The sequence below is a fragment of the Neofelis nebulosa genome, chromosome 1 (assembly GCF_028018385.1).
Source record: "Neofelis nebulosa isolate mNeoNeb1 chromosome 1, mNeoNeb1.pri, whole genome shotgun sequence".
Classification (NCBI taxonomy): Eukaryota; Metazoa; Chordata; class Mammalia; order Carnivora; family Felidae; genus Neofelis; species Neofelis nebulosa.
Genome location: NC_080782.1, coordinates 14,768,709 through 14,792,415, shown reverse-complemented (window position 1 = coordinate 14,792,415; position 23,707 = coordinate 14,768,709).

The following is a 23,707-nucleotide window of genomic DNA, read 5'->3' as shown; positions in this document are numbered from 1 at the left end:
CCACAAGATGGCAGCATTACATAAAAAAATACAACTTGAAAAAATACACAAACTTTGTCGTGTCAGTAATGCTAATGTATTACATGCCTTCGTTTTATGGGACCAAAAGAAAAAAAAAAGAGCAAAAGAGATCAATTCTCCAGTACATACTTGATGGGAACAGATCAGGAGGGCCTAGACCATTGCACATGGCACATTTTGAAGTAAAAATACCATATTTTTTAACTGCAAATTCAGGAACATAGTCCCAGACAAAGGAACTTTTGCAAAGAGGCCAAAAGAGTTTCCCTTCCTTAAATAAATGAGACATGTCAAAATGAAAGTACAGTAGATTACACGTACTGACGGTATTCACATGCACCCACACATACAAACATAACAGACAAGGCAATATACATGAAATCTGAGCATTTCTGTATTGCCATACTCAAAGGATAGCACTATTTTTTGAAGCACTCAACTACTTTGAGATTTACACACGTATTTACTGGAACCCAGTAAATAATTTATATAATTTATATAATTATAAAATATTATATAACATATAATATTATATATATAATTTATATAATTATAAAATATTATATGACAAAATGTTAGAATAATATCAGTGCTGCATGAGTTCTGAATAGCTTTATAAATATAAAATATATTGCATTAAATATTTTAATCCCAAATTTTAGAAGAAAAATAATTTTTATTATGAAAATATCCTAATATAGTTTATCTATGAAGATAGAAACAATTTACTATGCAAAGAAATACTTGAAAATTTTTAAAGGTCACTGATTCTAATTTGATTAAGTGTGAAATTGTGCATGCTTCTTCCTCTTCATAGTTCAGCAGTACAAGTCCAAACATCAGCCCATTTGAGCACTAGAGTTCATACATTCTTATAGCTGAGGATTTATCTGAGACGCTTTGACTTCAATCCTTATGGTTCAGAGTCTCCTTAAACCCTCAAGTCTATTTTCCTAATTTTGTAATTAGGCTCTTGAATTGAAAAGAAAAAAAATAATTTGGGCTATATGATTAACGTTTTGTGTGCGTTGAAATTAGTCAATGGTTACTAGATAGAACTATCCGCAATGTCTGAATTTGATTTTAATATGTATTGACTCTAGACTGCAAATTTAAAACTTTAAATGAAACATGTATAATATTGCATTATAATAAGTCATTGATTTCTATTTTCCTTTTTAAGAAACACTTTAAAATGTGCAGAATACTGTCTTATAATGAGTTCACAATGTGGTCTTAAAATAAATATCCAACTTGGTATCTCTTTGTCCAACGTTTTATATACAAGAAGAACTTTTAGGATGGTCAAGCTAATTGATTTTGAGTTATGTTATGTTTCCATATTCTAATATGTTTTATTATATATCTAGTATATATCTTCATTATCATATTGTCATAGCATAACATATCTTTCTGCCCTTTATCTCCCTCCCACTTTGTTGGTTATTTCACTCTTTCATTGACCACTCGGGAGACTTTAACACCAAGGGTGCCATTTTTTAAATTATAATAATCAGTGGGGACAGGGATCTTTCTAATAAAGTGTGAACACTATAACTTGTTCATTAGGCAAATATTCCACTAGGATTTATGCTCCATGTTTCCATGTTAGTGCTGATAGAAAACGGCAAGCAAGATAGGCCTCTTCCTAACTTTTGATTAGCAGGAATTGAGATCCAGATGCATACATTACTGAATACCTTTTGTGATAGGACAGGGGACTCTGGGGTCACCTGGGCCCACCCCACCAAACTAACAATAATAATAATAATAAGGCTGGGGGGTGGGAAATGCTCTGATTTATGCAGGAAATTGTATGTAATCTAAAACCTCAAAAGGATAGTGGACATTAGCTAGGTGAAGTGGGGAGGAAGGAGGAAAGAGAAGAAAGGGAGAACATTCTGTGAAAACCCCAGCAATAGGGAGCAGTGTAAACAGCTGTTCGGCTGAGTGAGTTTGTAGTACTTGGGGCCCACTGCAGTAGGAGGAAAGCAGAGAGGGGAACTAGGAGGGGTAAGAAATGGGCCTAATGAGGGCGGTGCCGTGAAAGGCCTCAAAAGCCATGTTAAGAATGATTTGTTTGCTTCTGAGGGTGCCAGCCACCATCAGTGAAACGTTCCAGCTGAGCAGGGAGGTGGGTATCTGCCAAAGCAGAAGGTTCCTCCTTCTAAATATCTCCCCTGCCTCTTCCGAGCACCCCTCCATTCTTCCCCCAGAAGAATGTTCTAGTGCACAGCCCGGTAAGTTAATTCCTAGCTTCGAAGATGCCTCACTGTCTTCCAGAAAATTGGCACAACCCCGTCATCCTGCCGTGGCTTACTTTTTCAGACATATCATCTGTCGGCTCTCCTTCCCCTCCTTCCCTCTCTGACGAGTCCTGTCTTCCAGCTGCTTCATCAGTGGTTGCCCGCATGCCCCCTCACCCCCTCGACCGCCCCTGCCTTTGGGTGTAGACCGGCTCACTCAGCCTGAAATTCTTCCCCTCCACTTCTTCAGCTTTCTGACCCTAGGACGATTCCCTCTGCTGAACACTAATCACTCCTGACAGTTCCTGCCTTCCTACTTTGCAAAAACCCAGCTTCGGGCTGACCAGCATGGTAATCATTTCTCCTCTTATCTGCCGTCACCCTCAGAACAACTCTGTACTCCTAGAGGAGACGGGTGTGTTTGGTATTTAGTAACCGTCTTTAGCAAGGGGGACTGATGAAAGGATTGGATGACAGAAGCCCTACACAGAAGCACCAGTGGCCTCGGTTGCTTGCAGCGTGGGCTGTGTTAACCCTCATGAGGGGCATCGGGTGGGACATTAACATCCTCTGTCTGCCAGCCCAGAGTTTCATCTAGGCACTTTGGGGATACGTGCACATTTCTGTAATTATCGAACCATTTTGTTGCGTCTGGTTGTTTATATTTCAGGAAAACATAAAAGGGAAAAGGAGACAAGATAGTATGTATGTAGCTAATTTATGCTTTTCTTTGCAATCGGGTGTCTCAGATATGCCTGCAGTCCAATTGCCTATGGACACGGCAGAAAGCTCAGTCACCAATAACACAAGGAAAAGACAGTGATCTTTGCAAAGTGCTGATCGAGGCAAAACAAAACTTTCTGGTAACATCTCAAGGCTGTGCTTTTCCTTCCAGGCCTTGTTACCGTGCAGTGTTCATCTGTTTCGCGCCGGCTGGGAAGATGGGGTGCAGGGCAACTTTCTTATAAGCCCTTAATTTTTCAAACTTTTACCTGCATGAATGAAGCAGGGCACCTCTACCAAATTTCCGACCTGAAAGGGATTTGTGCAACAACTTAAATCTGGGCTGTTTAGTGCCAACAGCCCACGTTGAAGAAAGTCACATGAAATGTCACTGAGATTTACCAAAGTCAAACAATGGAAGAGACAGTGAAAGAGACGCTTGGAAACCTGTGTCCAGACCATGATGCGATGATGTGAAAGGGGCTCTAGGCTGACAAAGTGGCATCTCCCGCCTATGCGGACTTTGGAGAAATGCATTTCTTTTCTTTGCTTTTTTTTTTCCTTCGTTTCTTTTCTTTTCTTTTCTTTTCTTTTCTTTTCTCTTTTCTTTTCTTTTCTTTTTTCCCTTTCCTTTTCTTTTTTCCCTTCTTTTCTTTTCTTTTCTTTTTTTTCTTTCCTTTTCTTTCTTTTCACTTTTCTTCCTCTTCCCCTCCCCTCCCTCTCCCTTCCCCTCCCCTCCCTTCCCCTCTCCTCTTTCTCCTTCCTTGTTATGACATACAGTGTGCTGTACATGCACATTGCTTTTTGTGGAGAGAAGTATCTGCCATCGGGAACAGTCGCTCCGAGGCCCAGAGCTGGGAGCACAGAGATCACAGGGATGATGCGCAGGCCAGCAGGGACATACCCTGAAGGAAGAATGACAAGGAGGTCAGAAGCGTGCAGGGTGCAGCTCAAACCGGACCAGTGATTTACTCCGCACGGTGGTGCTTAATTCAGAACCATTCAGACTGGCAGAGATTTAAGAAAAAATTAAAACGGGGCCTTGCCAAGCAGCGGAAGACGATCTTTCATGATCATGTTAAGTGTTTGAACTCTGAAGAGATTGCCCGTTTTTGGCCAAAGGGTAGGAGCACTGCTCTGTAAGGAGGGGGTGCATTCCGACCTGCCGGAAGGGACAGGGGTCCTCCCAGAAGAGGGGCTCTCCAACCTTTTGCCAAGAGGCAAATCTCGGAAATGGAAGTGGAGAGCGAATGCTCGGATAGAAGCATCCTAAGCCGAGGCAGGATGGAGGGACGGAGAGATTTTGTGCTTTCTCCTTAGGCCTTTCTCTCTTGCACCTGGACTCAGGACTCTGGGACTGTGAGATCCTGCCCGCGGGCAGATTGAAAGGGTCTTCTGTCACAAACTGTGGCCTTATAAGTGGGTAAGGCGACGTGAGAAGCCAGGGCATAGCTGAGGGCCCTGCAAAGCAGATGTGAACGAAAGGCAGACCTGAGTTTCTGTATGTTATATTTCTTACTCTAAACCATGGACCAAGTGCTGTAAACAATATAGCTGATTTCCATGCTGTAGGAAAGAGGAGGAGGGATAGAAGGATTGTTTCTACCTCAGGCTCAAGTGAGAGTGCCACTTTCACCTCAGGGCATATCTGTGATCCCATCCCCAGGGGAGATGGGGGAAAAAAAAAAAAAAAAAAAAAAAAACCATCAAGGATACTCCAGAGACAGGGGCTGGCAGAGCCCCACAGCACCATGACTTGACTTGAAATTCCTGAGAGATTTGGGGCACTTGGATGGCTCAGTCAGGTAAGCATCTGACTTCAGCTCAGGTCATGATGTCATAGTTCATGAGTTCAAGCCCCCCACCCCCCAGCTTCCACGCTGTGCTGACAGCTCCGAGCCTGGAGCCTGCTTCGGATTCTGTGTCTCCCTCTCTCTCTGCCCCTCCCCTGCTTGCACTCTGTCTCTGTCTCTCTCTCTCTCTCAAAAATAAATAAACATTAAAAAAATATGTTTTAAAACATTCAAAAGAGATTTAAAAACCCGCCAACGTTGGGGCGCCTGGGTGGCGCAGTCGGTTAAGCGTCCGACTTCAGCCAGGTCACGATCTCGCGGTCCATGAGTTCGAGCCCCGCATCAGGCTCTGGGCTGATGGCTCGGAGCCTGGAGCCTGTTTCCGATTCTGTGTCTCCCTCTCTCTCTGCCCCTCCCCCGTTCATGCTCTGTCTCTCTCTGTCCCAAAAATAAATAAATAAATAAATAAATAAATACCCGCCAACGTCTTCATATCTCCTTTATGATTTTTCTGGAGTTGGTACTAAGTTCTTTTAGTTCAGTCAATAATTACAGAAAAAAAAAAGTAGCACATGAAAAAGCATTTTACACCTTTAAGTGAACATCAAAGACACATGTGTGACTTGAAAAAAGTGATAACAAAAGGACACCCATATAACTATCATTCAGTCTAGGGAAGGAATATCTTCACACACTTTCAAGTATCTTGTGGTCCTATCCTGAGTGCACCTGTTCTCTTCCTCCCAAGGAATATAACGTTCGGTTGTTTCTTTACCTCCCAAATCATCTCCGACTTAGGAAGAATACATAAATCCTCTATCCTTCACTTTAGACATCAGTTATAATAATAATAAAAAGTTTTATTTTACTTTTTTCTCTATTTTTGTCACATGTCAATTGGCATCCCCCCCCCAAAAAAAAAAAAAAATCTTAACAGAAATCCAGGTCAAAGGGAGAAAAAGAGAGAGTATCTCCCATCCATAAAAGAACGCATTCTTTCCCACTACATCGTGTACTCCTATGCCTTCAAAATTCTAAAAGTAAAATTTCATTTCAAATTTCAGGTCGCTGATTACACTTTCCATGGTGCTTATGTTACTTAATTCAAAAAAGCAGAAGTATGTTTGTATCTACTTTTCAATTCTGTTGGTGCTGTTGTTAGGTCCTTCAGCCCCAACTCTCTTCAAAGATTATCAGATTCAGAAAATGGAATGACATTTGCTTCTGAAGCACATGGAAGTGAAGGAAGATATCAATGGGAGTAGGGAATCAGCTAGGTAAGTTTAAATAATCTCATGGTATTCATTCTTTTATTTAAAAAAATATATATGCCTGTAGCTCTGTGCATTGGTGGAGACTTACAACACACAGAGCAATGCTTCTACATTCCCTGAAAAGAGATAGATGATGGAGAAGCTGTCTTGTCTTACAAGGTGATTTATATTGATTTTTATGTATTCACCCTGAATTTAGAATTGAATACTATCATGGGCTGAATCGTGTCCCCCTAAAATTCATATCTTGAAATACCAGCCCTCGGTACCTCAGAATGTTACCATAAGCAGCGGTTCACAAGCTAAGGAGAGGACTCAGGAGAAGCCAAGTCTGCTGATACCTTGGTCTTGGACTTTCAGACTCCAGAACTGTAAGAAAATAGATCTTGCCCCCCACCCCCCCGCAGTCTGTGATATTTTCTTATATCAACTATGCCAGACTCATATGAATACCTTAGGGGATAGTCATTTTATAAAATACTTTATATACTTTAGGTTATTGCCAACTATTTTAAAAGATGTGGTCTGATTATTCATTTTCTTAATTCTTTACTGGTATCACTTCATATATTCAGTCTCCATCTTCGAATATAGTTGTAATTCAGCTGCATGCACACCAGGGGGCAAACATGTTCTGTGTCTCTAGTTCTCATTTGTAACGGATGGACTCTTCCAAAACCAAATGACCATAATGTGCTTACGTTTGTATATTCTATCAAACAAAAGTAGGCAGAAGCTTAGATTGCTGGGACAATAATCTGGACGTGTCCAACAAGAATAAAATGGTCTCTCAAATGAATCTTCTGATTCCATTCAAAGTCAGGCATACCGGCCTCGTTGTTCTCTTTGTTCTTTAAAGGGCCCATTTACTCGATGCAATCTTAAGTCAGTCTTTAAAAATGATTTTGCGGCCACAATACCATCCGGTATTCTTGAATCTTGATATTTAAACACTTACCATTGAAAATAATGTGTTTGTATACATTTAAATAAAAATGTATCATATTCATTAATATAATACTCAGTTAATGTTCCAAGGGTGTTTTTTTGGTGGTCGTCATTAGAGATGGCAGCACAACAGCAAAAAACTCCCACTTTGTCTTGCTTTTGACCCATATTCCAGGATATATTTTTTAAAATTCCCAAATTATAACATTCACACAACCAGCATTATAAAGGACATGTATTGACTCTGTTTTCTACTCTTCCTTTATCAACAAAATGAAATGTACTGATATCTACAAAATCAGCATGGTTCATTGATCAAGTCTTCAACAGAAACTGTATCTTTAGAAACAAGTCTGTTGGCCCAGGTTTCAAGATTTTGTGCATGATTTTCCAAGGTACAGATTCTCAGAGATTTATACAAATGAGCACAAAGCTGTTCTGGATAGTCATCCTGTGGGTGTGGGTGTGGATGTGTGTATGTGTTTACGTACATATAGGCTTAGGCATGTTGATTGGTGGTTGAGCTATGAGGTATTTGTGAAAATAATAGAGAATATTAGAGGGGCGCCTGTGTGGCTCAGTCGGTTAAGTGTCCGACTCTTGATTTTGGCTCAGGTCAGTACCTCACAGTTCGTGGCATCCAGTCCCGTGTCAGATTCTGCACTGACAGCACATAGCTTGCTCGGGATTCTCTGTCTCCCTCTCTCTCTGTCCCACCCCTGTCCTCTCTCTCTCTCTCTCTCTCTCTCTCTCAAAATAAATAAATAAATTGTAAAACTTTTTAATAAAAAAGAAAATATTAGAAGATAAAGCTAAACAATACACTAACAACTATTAGCCTCTACTAATAAAGAAAGAAAGCATATTAGGGTCATTACAGGAATCCAGAAAGTCCAGCTATAGTTAGAAATTATTAGTTCATTCCTTATTCACCTTTAAGACACTAACGACAACATCCTTAGAAGGGATGGTTTCTTAGGATTTGTTACAGTCACTTACTGAAGGGGGGCAGGGTATGTAAGTTTAAGGTAGCCTTGCTTATGAGTGGATACAAGACTGGAGCTCCGTTTGCCAAGAGAGAAGATCAGCTCTATTCATGGGCTTAGAGGAGAAATGATCAGATGCTGAGGAAGGCTGAGAGTTTTTGCCGTCTCTGAGTACAAGCTCCAAGACCACAAATCACCTGTTTATCAGGAGTTACTGAGTCATCCATACCCAGGGAAGGAAGGCTGAGCACAGACACACAATGGCGTCAGGAACAGTGGCCCCTCCAGCACCAAAGGCTGGAAGCTGACTCAAGAGGACATTCATTCTCTGGTTGATTCTTGGACTATTTCTATAATTCAGATGAGCAATGGCTAATACTCCAGTTAAATAATATATAATGCTTCACAGGAACTCATTATAATTAAGCCTCAGATGTACGTGAATCATTCTTTTGTAGTGGAACTACATTAAACCGAGAGCTTTGTGTCAATCTTGCTAATCATTTAGACTCAGTAAGAAAAAATGAAAATGGCAACCTCCACTCATTTATTTACTTGATGTCCAGGAAAGATAGTTGAGTGCAAAGGACTCAGCTAATATGTTCCCCCTAAATTACTGGGTTTCTACTCTGTCTCTCTCTCTCTCTGTCTTTCTCTCTCCTACTCCCTCTTTTAGTTGTTTGCTGGGTTATTTGTTTCTTGAATGTTTTCTTGTTTTATTCATTGGAATTGTCATCATGAAGGGGAAAATTACGGATACACTGTAAATGAACTGTTTAGAAGATAAGAGCATACATACTGTATCTCTTCAGATATTTCCTTCTCTACCTCTGAGGCCAAGAGAATACAATGTCATGTTTTCAATAAGAAAGGCCGCTGACAAACAAAGTGGAAAAAAATCACTAGCATCCAGAATTATCCCACACTGGAATGTTTTATTAGACAACAGAACTGAGATTATAATACTAGATAAGAAACTACTTTGATATTCATGGTTCCTTGAGAATTTTTAGACATTATCAAATCCCTTACCACAGGCTTATGAGGTAGGTACTGTCATTCTTGTTTTATAAATAAGGTGAAAGGCTAAATAAATCCAAGGTTATGGGATTAGATAGTTACAGAGCCTGGATTCAATAAAGCCATGCTCTTTCTCTGGTTAAACCAAGTGTGGCTCTAGACAATGTTTGCAAACCAAATGTAGCATTTTGTCCCACAGATTACTGTGTCTAACTACTGTTTCAAATAGTATGCCAGTATCCAGTATTATAATTTATATTACTGCAACCATAGCAGGACTTTAAATTTATATGAAGATGTGTTATTTACAGCACTGGCTGTCAAACACGATCTCTCTTAAAAATACTGGTGAGAAAGGGGTTAGAATCCCTTATGCTAAGTGATAACAATTTTTTAATCATAGGATCAGATACTTCCTTTTGAAATTTTAAATATTAATCTGCAATGCTTCCAGAAGAGTCCAGAAAATTAAAATAGCTTTATAATTTAATAACAAAGCCATTACAAATAATATACACAAACCATTTTACCAATAAAATAAAATTATCATTTTATTCAAATGGTAATACCACTTGTGATTTTCAAATAAAAGTTTCTTAGTGACATCACCATTTGAATCAAGATGTTTATTCAAATAATTCCCTGTTTCACTCCAGGCCCGCTTTTTTTTTTTTTTTTTTGGATTTAAAAATGCTTCTGATTTTTCCTAGGCAGTAGAGATCAGTGTTAATTCAGTTCACCAATAATATTCTTCATTATGGTAGTTAGTTTACCATTTTGCCTTGGAATACTTTACTATGTATTTATTATGTATGAATGTTTACTATGAACATAAAGTAGTCTATGCCTCTACACTAAACTCTGTCATATGCTCCTAACAAAGCACAAAAAGAGAAACCTTGCCCAAATGTCCAACGTATAAGATATCAGAAACTGAGAGAAAATATGGATAATGTAATTCAAAAAGTCGGTAAAATGTTTCATCTTTACAATTTCCTTTCACTTATTTGGATGTCCACGTTTTAGAAATCTCAACGTGGGGACATGAAGTTGTATTTGTTTCTGTTATGTCAGAGTTCTAAAGCTGTGATAAAAAGAAAAATGAACTTTACTATGACCACTGAAAGGGAGAAAGGGTGACATTAAAAAATATACTCATTCCAGTGATGTCTATCTTAATTGCAATAGAACTTCTTTTAGGAAAAATTTTATTGTATCCTGTAAATTCCCCGTTTGTGAAACCCTAAGTATTTTAAACCATTAAGAAATTGCCCTCCTTTTACATTTTGATAAGAAAATATTGGTTTACCTTCTTTTGGGTCAACCTTCTATGCAATGTGCCATCCTTGTTGAGAAGTAATATATAGCAATAACTTCTAGCTGCAGAGCAGTAATTTAAAATTTGCAGCAGGTGGAAAAAAGGGAATTGGTATCTCTGAGTGTCAAGATTAAAGTTTCACCCTAGACAGCACCTGAGGTTAACAAATCATCTTCCTTTCCTTCCATACAAGCAATAAGAGACTTTTATGAGCTAGAAAAATAAACACACTTTCTAATAAATAAACCAACGAACCTAATCAAATAAGACCGGATTTGGGGCATCTTGGTGGCTCAGTCAGTTAAGCGTCTGACTTAGGCTGCGGTCATGATCTCACAAGGTGAGTGCAAGCCCCGCATTGGGCTCTGTGCTGATGGCTCAGAGCCTGGAGCCTGCTTCAGATTCTGTGTCCCTCTCTCTCTGCCCCTCCGCATCCCATGCTCTGTCTCTCTCTGTCTCTCAAAACTGAACAAACCTTAAAAAATAAAAATAAAAAAATTTTAAAAAGACTGGATTTAACCAGTCTATACCAGGGCAGACAGGAGAGTTTGCAGCTGGTTCTTACAATACAGATTTAGGAATGTATTTTCATGGGGGCACAGGGATTTTTACAAGAGAATCCAGAGTTAAATAATCCACATTAAAATTAGTAAATGGTTCTCAGATGTAAATTCTTTGAAAGTGAAGGTAAATAAAGAACAAAGACCCAAAAGGCTAGGGTGTTCCTTCATGGAGGTAATGTCAGCTTCTTTGCCAGCCACACATAGTCTTAAAAGAGCCTTTCTAAGGCATGGGGGGTGGGGGGGATCATTTAAGAACCCAGTGCCACCTACATAGGTGATATTAAGAGATGCAACTTTCTTATAAGTTGAAGGTAAGGTATGTGAAATGGGGGCTTAAGAATAATATGTCTACACATTCCTTACCCTCAGAGCTGCCTCAAAGAAAATTGGAATCCTTCAATTTCATCATGCCCTTCTCATCTGCTGGGGATACAGACATGGGTGTGGTGACTGCTAATGGCAATGTGTTTGTCAAGAGGGAGAAAATGATGACGTTTAACTTGGATATAGAAAGTATGGAGCAGGTATAGGTTATATTCTACAGGGATAACTATCTTAATTGAACGATGAACTCTGTAATATATCTAATTTCATGATTCTCAGTCATGAGTGCACATTAAAATCACCAGGAATGATTTGTTATATATATATATATATATATATATATATATATATATATATATGAGCCCTCATGCTGGAAATTCTGATTCATTTTGTCTGGGTGGAGCCTGGGATTCAAGGTAAACTCTCTGAACAGGTGTTTCTAATGTGCTGCCAGAAATGACAATTATTGCTCTATCTTCTTGGTAAACTATTGAAACCATGATATGACTACAATTTTCAAGGAAAATCTACAAGTGTTTTGTTTTTAATCTCCCTGATTGTTTTAATACATTTCCCCCTTTCCTAGATCAAGGATACATCACTTGATATATATATCAAGGATATATACCAAGGATATATCTTCCAAGGATATATCAAGGAAGCAAGTTCCTAGATCAAGGATATATCAGCCATATATGGCTGTTCCTAAATTGTTGAAACTGTTATCAGGCCCAAAAGGAAGGAAGGATTAGGAATGTAAATAATGGCTTGCAGATGGGGTAGTTACAGGTGATTGTCTCATTTACTTTTGCACAGTGTTGAGGGGATGGAAACATCATTTCAACTTCATAGAGACACATTGTGCCAACTTATGAATTAAGGGTCTTCTGGAGGGAGTCAATGGACTTTTAACTGGAAGGTCAAAGAGTTTTTGCCAACACTGAAACTCAGTTAAAGTGATAACTGTGAGCAAACCGGGCCAAAGAATTCAGGAAAATTGAAAAGTTCTTTGGAAAAACGTCAGATGTCCTCAACTCTTATGAACATGTTTTGAAATGATAAGAGAGTATGCTGATGAACATGAAGTCGTTGCTATGATATTAAGGGTTTGGTGGTAAAAAAAAAACAAACAGAAAAAACAAACAAAAAAAAAACCAACCTTGACAACATACCCATACTGTTTTGGTGATTATTAAGAGATTACAGGAATCTATACTCCCTAATAGCATTTAACCTTGTCCATATACCTTGTATGGGGATAGATAGCATCTTTCATTCTCCAAGAATTCACAGCTACCATTTTTTTTGTTCATTCTTTGCAATGTTTGAAACACCTGAAGAGGACACATAAAAGGAATACTGGAAATATAGAACTTTAATGAAGCTGTCGTGTGTGCAAAGGGAGAATTGTACAAGTGGTTGTAATGTGTGTGGCTTTTTTTTTTAAGAAAATAATTCTTTTCACCACTGATGGAGGGAATTTCCCAAGGTGCAGTGAATAGGATTTGAATTGAACATCAGATTGCTATTTTCCCTGATGAGAATCTAGATCTAGTCAACCTAAATCTCAGAAATAAGAGTTTTTGGTATGTGTTTATCAGATGCTTAGCAAACAATTTTTACACCAGCCTTTTAGTTTGAAGTTGTTCTATTTGTGAAGTGCACACAGGATGAGAATAATTGCTCTAATTTATTGACAAACTATTGAGGTAACACCTTTGCTCCAATAAACTTGAAGTTGGCCTAAGTATTTTTTGTTATACACAGGACTTAGGTAGTCAAAATCAAAGATGTGTGTGTGTGTGTGTGTGTGTGTGTGTGTGTGTTGTTTCTAGATCCATGGTTCTGCTAAAGAAGGTTTCCACGCTCCTTGCCATCCCTTTTATTCTTCAACTATCTTTATGCATTCATTTTTAAATACTTATTTTGTATTAAGAAGCAAGTAAAAATGTAACCCATACTTTCCCACTGATGCGAGATGACAATATTTCACAGAATAAATCTGTCAATTTATTGCTAGCTTCCATGTAACCCATGGAGATAAGGCTGATTTCTTTTTCGGTAGCAAAGAGTTTTAATCATGAGGATTTTACATTTAATATTTTCCATGAATCTCACATTTTACAGCTCTTTTTCATGATTGTGTGATTATTTTGGTCCTCAAATTTTAGAACTAAATTTAGATTCACATGAAAGAATGATTTGTTGAGGAAAATTGACAACACAATTATTAATTTCCTTATCTAAACACAAGCTATTTTGTATTTATTTCCTTAATTATTCAAATGTATACAAGATTTAATGTAAGTTTTGCCCATATCTTGTTAGGCTTTTTAATTTGTTATATTTCTATCCTTATTAGATATAGTAATATTGCCTCCATCATATTTTTAGTTCGTTATTTCTAGAAATAGTAGTGAACTTGATATTTATATTGATTTGCATCCATTTAAGTTGTTGGCTTTTCTTCTTGTTTCTAATTATATTTTATTGTTCTGATAGTTTCCTGTTCCTCTGCAGTGCTGTTTAAGGAGTTTAGAGGTAAACAATAAAATCATATGCAGTCAATAATGTGGCATTTTTTCTAATATTAACTTCTGATGTTAATTTTGCCACCTTGCATTGACTTTGATGTCCAGTAAATATTAAATAAGAGTGGTGCTAGTGAACACCGTTTTATTGATCCTGATTTTATATGTAATCGTGTGTGTGTGTGTGTGTGTGTGTGTGTGTGAGTGTGAAATAGAGAGTGAGAGAGGGAGAGGGAAAGGTAGAGGGAGAGAAGCAAAAGTGAGAAAGAACACCTATGTTGAATGTTATCAAATACAGTTTCTTGTTTCCTTTTCTTTATTCGTCTTTTAATAACATAAATACCTGTTAAGGAAGCGCATCTGTATCTTCCTTTGTGTCATTATCTTCTTCCATTGGTTAGAAGATCCTAGGGATCAAGAATGATAATCTAATTGTCTACAGAACAGAAAAGAGCCTTGAGCAAAATAGATATTCATTATTTGAGGGTATTACTTAATTCCTATTATGTCATAGATAGAAAAATACTCCTTTGGAAGTAGCTTTGAATAAGCAGCTTTTGTAAAACATGAAGATCCTGTTAGAAGAGATTTGCAGATTCCAGAGGCTTAAGGGATCCAAGGGGATCACTATGCAATCCGGAAGAATAAAACACTATTGTAATGCCAGCAAGTTCTTAAGCTTGAGTTTTGAAATTAGATATATATGTTTTTCACATTCTTTTCAAGCATTTCAAGTTGCCACAGGCTATCAGGAATCACCTCACACCAATGCTTCATAAACCACAATGCCATTCAAAAGTTTAGAAAAGGGCACTGAAACTATGCATTGTTAAATTACATCTGTATGATAATTATAATCAGATAGAGTGTAATTACACAAGCTGAAAATTGGCCCATAGTTGGAATAATGCTGGCCATTAATAATAGCAACATAGTTAACATTAGAGTGAATATTCTTTGCTTACATTCACAATAATAATCACAAATGTCGCACGAGAGAATTAGTTCAAAGAGACAGTGCAATGGTGTTTGTGCATTTTCCCAACTTCTTCAGGCGTTCTCTGAAGCCTCCTGTAATCTATTGATGACAGGACCTTAAAGTGGAGTTTTCCAAACCTGCCAGAGCTCTAGCCAATAGTAACAAATGCCTGCATACCTTGTTAAGGGCTGCCAGCGTTGTTAACATAAGAATTCCAGAAAATGAAGAGAGTTGTTTGAAGTGTGTAAATTGTTGCCTACAAAAACAACTCACATTACATTCCCTTTGGCTGAATTTTTATAGCCCATGTGATCCACTCTTACTGGAACAGCTCTTTCTAGAGAACGGGGAGGTGCAACAGACAGGAGCGAGAAAACACTAAAGTTTTGCTCTTGCTTTTAAATCTAGGTAACGCTGCTGAAACTCAAGTGCATCGTCACGAAGGTACCCAGGGAGATACCCCGGGAGCATGTGAAATGTGGAAGGGTATTTTAGCTACACTTGACTAAGTCTGTCCTCTTCCTCCGTTTGATTAACCCCCCTTGCTCTCATACGTACCCATTGCCCAATGCTTTTGGAATGACTGAAATAAGTATGACTGAAACCGACAAACAGAGGCTGATGTGAGGTTACCCTGAGCTAGGGTTTAGTGGATTCTCTGTGCATAGTTCATAGTTACTTTCAGCAGACATAATTTATCGCTTGCCTTCCCAGGGTGTAAGGGCTTCCGTGAACATGTCTAGAGTCCCTGCCAATTCACTTTGCAGGGGGGCAGGCTGGCTCTGGCCCAGAGGATGCACCGTGAAGTGAACACGCCCTCCAGCCCCTGGCACCAGACGTACGAGGGCGGTGAGGGAGCAACCAGACTTGGAATGGGTGAAGTCGGGAGGCAGCTGGTAAAAAATCCTCCATCATCAGCAGTGTAAACAGGTCGTGGTGGATTCGGTTTTCAACACCGAGTCAAATGGAAGTTCTCGCCTTGGAGAAAGGCATCTTAAAACAAGGTGCCTGCAAGAATGTGCTGGACATCTTAAAAAAATCCTTTTGGACGGGAATGTTGCAAAACAGAATTAATTGGAATTCCTGTCAGGAATTGCAAAACGTCCAGCACACAAGAAAATCTCTCACAGGTGGAAAAACCCTGACCGAGGGCCTCTCAAATAGCCATCCTAAAAGTATACGCGGCATTTTCAAAAAAGCAAAAAAAGAAAAAAAAAAAAAAAGAAAGAAAAGATACGACTGAAAATTTTCTGAGCTGGCAAAAATAAAAATTAAATTGTGATCAGGTATGATAAATACATGCGAATTATCATATGGAACAGTGATGAAAGCATCGAGCCCAATAATTAGGGGAGAAGAGAATGGAGAGGTCAGGCAGTGAAAAATGAAAATATCTTTGTGACTTAGTGATGTTTTTAATCTGTCAGCTTTTTAAAAATCGTAATTCTTCTTCCTTTTCGGATTGTAAAGGTTCTCCTTTTTAATCTAACTTCGTGATTGTCCTTCTGCATTATTTTCCTTGAGAAGAACACGTAATATTGTCTATGCTTCTGGCTTTTCCCAAACCCTGAATCTACGTTGTATGAGAAGCAGTAGTATTATTGTCATTTTAGAATCAGAAAATCCACTTTTGACAAGGAGACAAGGAGAACTGTAAATGTGGGACTCTGGCCCTTGAGACCATTTTCTACTTAAACAGTAGGTGAATTTTAGGAGGAAATGAAAAATTCCAAGTGAAAATGCGAAGTGAAATAATTTCTCTGTTTCTGGAATGAGTTCATTTAGACTTCCCGGCTGGTGCCAAGGGAGATAAAAGGGGAAGGTGGCAAAAACCCCGAGCAAATGTTACCAGAAATTTGTTTTGCAGGGCTGTAAGTTGTAGAAAATTCTGTAATTCGGTGATTTTCGGTTACTTTCAAGTCTAGTCTTGCAACCAAGACCTCTGCATCCCCTGAGCTGAGGGAGAAGTAACTACTACTAGGTGTGACCTTTCCAGCCCCCAGTGTTCTGCACCTGTACTTAGACCCAGAGAGACTGAAAGACGTAATCAGAAAGGAGAAGAGAGTGAGCCAAGCCCCGGTGAAAAATACGTACACAGTTAACTTAAGTTCCCCATATGTGGGAAGGGAGTGTTGGGGGAAACAGGACTTCTCCAGGGTGAAAATGTGCAACATTAGCTGGGAAAATCTCCCCAAAACTCAGTTCCTCAGATAAGAAGCGAGATGGGCCAGATGGGCTCCAGGCTGTAAGAGAAAGAGACCAAGAGCTTATAAGATCCTTATACACACCATGTTACAAAACTTGAAGGAAGTAACAGAGGAATTCTCTTTGGCGGGGACACTCTAGAATGTCCACAGGCTGAGAGAATGGCAACTTTCCTGACTTACTGCATAATCAGTGCAGTCGTAGAACAGCCCATGAAATATAGGATCCCCCAATATTTATAGCCCTGAGACATTTGGTAAATTGAGGCAGATGCACTGCTGAAGATAGCATGAGTTGAACCCCATATACCATAGCACAGACTAGCTACCTTGCCCACATTTATTAGGCTTGTTTTCATTTTGGAGACGCCATCTCCCAAATGTGGAAATCTAACTGGGCCATATCCACACAGAGACGTGGAGAAAAATTGGTCTTGTGTTTATTGCTGTGCTTTTTCAAGAGCTTACTCTGCTAAAGAATCAAATAAGCATTTCGGAAAATAAAACAGTGGCTGGTATATATTGGCAGCATTCATTTTTACCGCCTGGTAACTGAGTTAGAAATGCAAGCCATACAGAAAATTTATGCTACAAGGAAGGGAACGATTAATAAATTATCCCTTAGAACCATATGAAATTACTAACACTCAGTTGCTTTTGAGCCATAAAAAATGGCAATTTCTTATGATTCGTCTCCAGAAAAACAATATTTGCTTCAGGATGATAAGCTAAACACATTCCGTAAGCTCTCCATTCCTGGAAAACTATGACAATAAGCACTTATAAAACACTTATATGTACCCCGTCGTGCGTATGTTCATGGAGAGCCAAAGTAGCAAACAAGAAGTGGAATTTGGCAGGAAAGGGAAATAACAGATTAGAATTGACAGCTGAGTCCAGTCACTAAGGGCGAGCCTAGAAAGCATCTCCTCTACTCAATGCACAGAGGAGATAGATACGGAAACCAGAGAAGCCCCAGGGTCATGCAACAAGGTGATTGGTAGCTTCCGCCCTCGATCCAGGAAGAAGCAGCAGTTAAAACGATAGGACATTACTCCCAATGTGTGGTGAACCCTGAAAATAACAAAAGCATTCACATGCAGAAAAATGGCTACTGAGGTATTTCAGGTGGCCTGATCTCCCACTATGACATCTCATCTCAGGTGGGGATGTTAAAAATAATGGTGGCCCCCAAACATTCTCCCAAATATATGCACACAAGAGATAGCAGAGACAACCTCACTACAGACATAAGGTTATGGTCAAGAACCAAGAGAGATTTAGGCAAAGCCAAGAGTGACAAGTGAGGACAAGAAAGTCAACAAGCAGGAAAACCCTATCCCTAAAAATATCAAGAGAACCAACAAAAGAAGCAGTAAGTTAAGAACAATTAATATCTTCAGAAAAATGAGTGAGGATGTTACGTTCAAGAAACAAGATAAGGCTGCCAACTAAAAATAATGTAAGTATTGTGTACCAATATTTACGTATACAAATGTGTTGCTGATATCTTTTGAAAGATTAATAGATGGTCTAAGTGGATACGAATAAAAAGAATTATCATCTGGAAGATCAAACCATAATTTTCCCAGAATGCAATACAAATATGATAGAGAAGGAAGGGTAAAAAGGAAAGAATAAGGGTCAGATAAAGCTCACAAGTCCCAGAATCTGCCTCCTTACAGAATTAAAGAAGAGAAATGGAAAGTGGTAGATATTAAAAATTAAAAAAAAAATCATAGGAGAGAATTCCAAAGAATGAATACCTGAGTATTCGGATCACAAGAGTCCATCAAGAGGCAAGCAAAATATAAAGATTAAAAACAACCAGCATGTTGGCAGATATCAGATCCTCAAGGATAAAGGATAAGGGAAGGAAAAAAAATCTAAGAGGTCCTAGGGTGAAAAAAAAATCCCCAGAGAGAAACAAGAACCAAACTGACATCCAACATTTGACTGTAACACTGTATAAAGAAGACTACAACATAATATATTCAAAGACTTGAAGACAAAATGTATTTTTAAAAGTATCATCCACAATCCTATACCTGGCCAGTTTTTACCAACTCCAGTCTAGAAAAAAAAGCATCCAGGAAACTGGAAGAATCATGAAACTGTACATCTAACACATAATATAATCTCCAACTACAAAATGCAGAAACTAACCAAACTAGAATTAGAAACCGAGAAATTCATAATCATTGTAAATATCTTTAAGTACAACTCTAGGAAAAGAAAAGTCAAGTACAAAACTATAGACAATTTAACTGACACAGTTGAAAAGCATTATATGTGTGTTAGCAGACACAAAGAAAATATTTGCAAAAATGTTCACACAATTGATGAAAAAAGAAAATCTTAAGGTATTCCTCAAAATAATACGTGTAGGCCATGTTTACTAATCACACTGCCATAAATTAGAAATCAGATGTGAAACTTAGAAAATAATCAAAAAGGTAAGATGCTTGGAAATTTCAACAACATACCCCCAAATTCTGCCTGACTCGAAAATTAAAAAGAAATGGCAAGCGATCTAGAACAGAACAATATGATAACGCTACATTCATCAAAAATTCTGGACTAGAAAAAAATGATTTTTTTCAGGAATATTTATAGTTTTAACTTTCGAAAAGATTTCAATTTATAATGGAACCAGAGGAAGGGCGCCTGGGTGGCTCAGTCGGTTGGGCGTCCAACTTCGGCTCAGGTCATGATCTCAACAGTTTGTGGGTTCGAGCCCCGCCACCAGCTCTGTGCTGACAGCTCGGAGCCCGCAACCTGCTTCGGATTCTGTGTCTCCCCCTCTCTCTGTCCCTCCCATGCTCATGCTCTGTCTCTCAATAATAAATAAACGTTAAAACTTTTTAAATAAATAAATAAATAATACAATGCAACCAGAGGATGTGAAATGAAGAATCTCACACAGGCGTCCTCCAGAGAACTGAACTTAAGAGCTGAGAGCCGGATAAATGCCTCATTTAGAGAAGACAGATCCTTGTCTTCTGACCGATGAACATCCACCAAGAACCTCTCCTCATCCTCAAGCCTATGAACTTCCTGCTTGAACTACGGAGGGACATTCCCCCTCTTTGCCTTCCTTGCCCATAAATACAGGCCATCCCCAGACCTCGATGGACGGTCTGTAGCTTGCTACAGCACGCATTCCCCAAATTGTATTCCTCTACTATCCCCCCCCCCAAAAAAAAAATAAAAGCCCTTAATTTCTGGTAGTTTGGACTTGCCTTGGTTTACCTCTCGATTAGGTTGATGGATTTAAGAAAATAAAAAGGAAAACCAAAAAGGAGTGGTATATAGTGCAGCCAATTCGTATGTAAAAATATGTTAAGGATAATGGAAAACAAAACCAAGTCATCAATAAAATGAAAAGTTGGTTCCAGAGAGTTAATATATCAAATTGACGTTTCAAAAAGTCAAGAAAAATCAAGAGAAGTTAAAAATTAACGTCTTAAATGAAAAAGAAAATATGACAAATTAAAAAATTAAAGCAAAAATCTAAGTATGCCAATATAGAAGTATGAAAATTGGGATGAAATGGCTCAAAACACACAGACTTCTAAATTTGAAATTAACATGCAACACACACACACACACACACACACACACACACACACCCTGGTAGTTAAATATTGATAAGACAATACCTTTAAAAAAGTAGGGGTTTACACTATTTTTTAATTTTATTTTGAAATAACTAGAATTTTCAGGAAAATTGTAAAATAGTACAGAAAGTTCCCATATGCCTTTCATCCAGCACCCTCTAATATTAACCTGTTCCATAACATAACTTCATTAAAACTATGTCATTCCCATGAATGTAATATCACAAACTGAACTGAAGACTTATCTGGCTTTTCACTACCTTTTCCACTTTTTCCCCTTTGGTTCCAGGATTCAGTACATTGCATTTACTTGTCGTATTTCCTTAGTCTCTTTCAGTTCATCAAAGTGCTCTGTCTTTCCTTGTTTCTCATGATCTTGACACTTTTGGAGAGGTCTAGTATATTATTTTGTAGAATGTCCCTCAGTTTGGGTTAATCCTCTTTTTCTCATGCTTAGGTGGAGATTATACACTTTTGGCAAGAATACCATAGAAATATTTGTCTTTCTCAGTGCATCAGAAGTGCATGATGTTCATACTGTTTTAATCTTGATGACTTAAGGTGGTGTCTAATTGGTTTCTCTACTGGTAATTACTCTTCTTCCCTTTGTAATTAATACATATCCTGATTGTACTCACAGTCTTGCCTATCAAATTTAGCACTCCTTGGTAGAATTTTCCTGCAACAATGCCATGCTGTGTTAATGGTGATTTTCTGTTTTCTTCATTTTTTTCCTACATTTATCCATTGAAGTTTTTCTGTAAGGGAGAAGTGTCCCTTCTTCCTCATTCAGTTGTTAAAAGATATACTTTCATCAGTATGAACTTATAAATTCTTATTTTATTCTGTGAATTTCATCCAATATCATCATGATTTTGTGGCTTAAAGTATTCCAGCTTTGGCTACAGGGAGCCGCTACAGGTTGACTATTATGCCCTTTCAACATTCCCCTTGCCTTTTTTATTTTCTTATTCTAATGATGATGATGGACAAATATAATTGTACAATCGACAAATTAAAGTGTACAATGTGGTAATTTGATATACATATATATTGTGAATGATTACCAAGATCAATCTAATTAACATGTCCAACACCTCACATAGTTAACATTATTTATTTATTTATTTATTTGAGTAATTCCTTACTTTCCAGAGCTACATCTAATTCCATGCATTTACTCTGCACCAGCCCTGGAATCAACCACTTCTTCAAGGAATCCTGTTTTTTGGTTTTTGGTTTTTTTTAATTTGGAGAATGATATTTAGATACAAAGGTCTGGGCTGTAAGTATGCTCATTGCTAATACAGTGTCATTGAATATAGACCTCAGCAGATAAAGGAAGAAAATATATGTGTCTATACCATTCAACACAGATACAGACATTACCTATCTATCTATCATCTATCTATCATCTATCTATCTATCTATCTATCTATCATCTATCTATTATCCATGTACCTATGTATCTTTAAAAATCATAGCCTTACAATGATACCTCTGATTTAATTCCTACATGGGGCTAATTATAGCCTTTCCCTTTTTTTATCCATATCTGCTCTAACAGTAAGAAATTTGACTCTCAATACATATAATATATGCACTTATTTATTTGACCCTAGTATAAGCAAAAAGTATTTTCGGGATTCTGATACCCATACTCCTTAGAAAAACAGATTTATTAACCCAAATATAGATTTTATGTACAGTGCAGTTTTTTTAAGCCCTAGGGTATTTAATAAAATTCTGATTTCCAAAGTACTTAGGTTAATTATTTTCTTTGCTACCCTCAATGGTCATGTTTTCTGCTTTTTTTTTTCAATATCATATATTTGCATTCCATCTTGCATTCCATATTCTGGTTGATTTTTTTAATTTGCATATAGTACAATTCATTCTTTGTGCGTTCCATTTGTTTTAATATTCTCTTCCACTGCTTATATTTAATCAAGCCCCACTCCCATCCCTGCCAACCACTGATCTCTTTTCTGTTCCTACAGTTTCCCTTTTCCAAAAAATTATATAAATTGAGTCAAACAATATGTAGCTCTTGGGTCTGCTTCTTTCACATAGCAAAATGAGTTTAAGATGAGTTCTTTGATGAATCAATAATTCATTTCTTTTTATTGCTGACTCAGATTTCATTGTATAGTTGTGCCTTATAAAGTCTGTCTTTCCATACACCAGAGCTACATCTTGAATTTTATCCAGTTTTAACTGATTATGAATAATGTAGCTATAAATATATACATGTAATTTTTGTGTATAAACATGAATTTTCATTTCTTTTAAGTAAATACCAATGTGTGGGATTTCTAGGTCATAAGAAAATGTATGTTTAACTGTATGATGAATTAATATATTGTCTTCCTCAAAATGGCTATGCCGTTTTGCATTCCCAGCATTAATATGAGAGAGCCCCAAGTGGCCTGTATCTTCACCATTGCTTCGTTATAGTCAGTATTTTTTTAAGTTTTTTTTTTTTTATTTTTGATACAGAGAGAGAGAGAGCACAAGTGGGGAAGAGGAAGAGAGAAAGAGAAAGAGGGAAACACAGAATTCAAAGCAGGCTCCAGGCTCTGAGCTGTCAGCACAGTTTGAACCCATGAACCATGAGATCATGACCTAAGCTGAAGTCAGATGCTTAACTCACTGAACCACCCAGGCACCCTAGTCAATATCTATATATTTTAATTAAACATTCTACTAAGAGTGTACTGGAATATCACTGTAGCTTCCATTTATATTCACCTAATAACTACTGATTTTGAGCATCTTTTATATGCCTTTTTACCATCGGTAAACCTGCTATGTTGAAGTGTCTGTTTAAAGAGTTTGTTTATTTCAGGGTGGGGAGGTTGTTAATTTTCCTATTGTTGATTTTTGGTGTTCTTTATTCTGGATATAAGTTCTCTGTGAGAAAGGTGATTGGAAAATCTCAGCTACGGATTGTCTTTTCACTCTGCTGACAATGTCTTTCACATGGAAAAGATATACCAGATTATAATCCACAAGTGTAGGTATATATCAGATCCACAATGCCTTTATCTAAAACAAAAGTACATGAGGTCTAGAATATCTGGTCTACGCTTTAAAAAAAAAAAAAAAAAAGACCCAGTGAAAGAACTTTTTTTTTTTCCCCACTTGATGGAAAGGA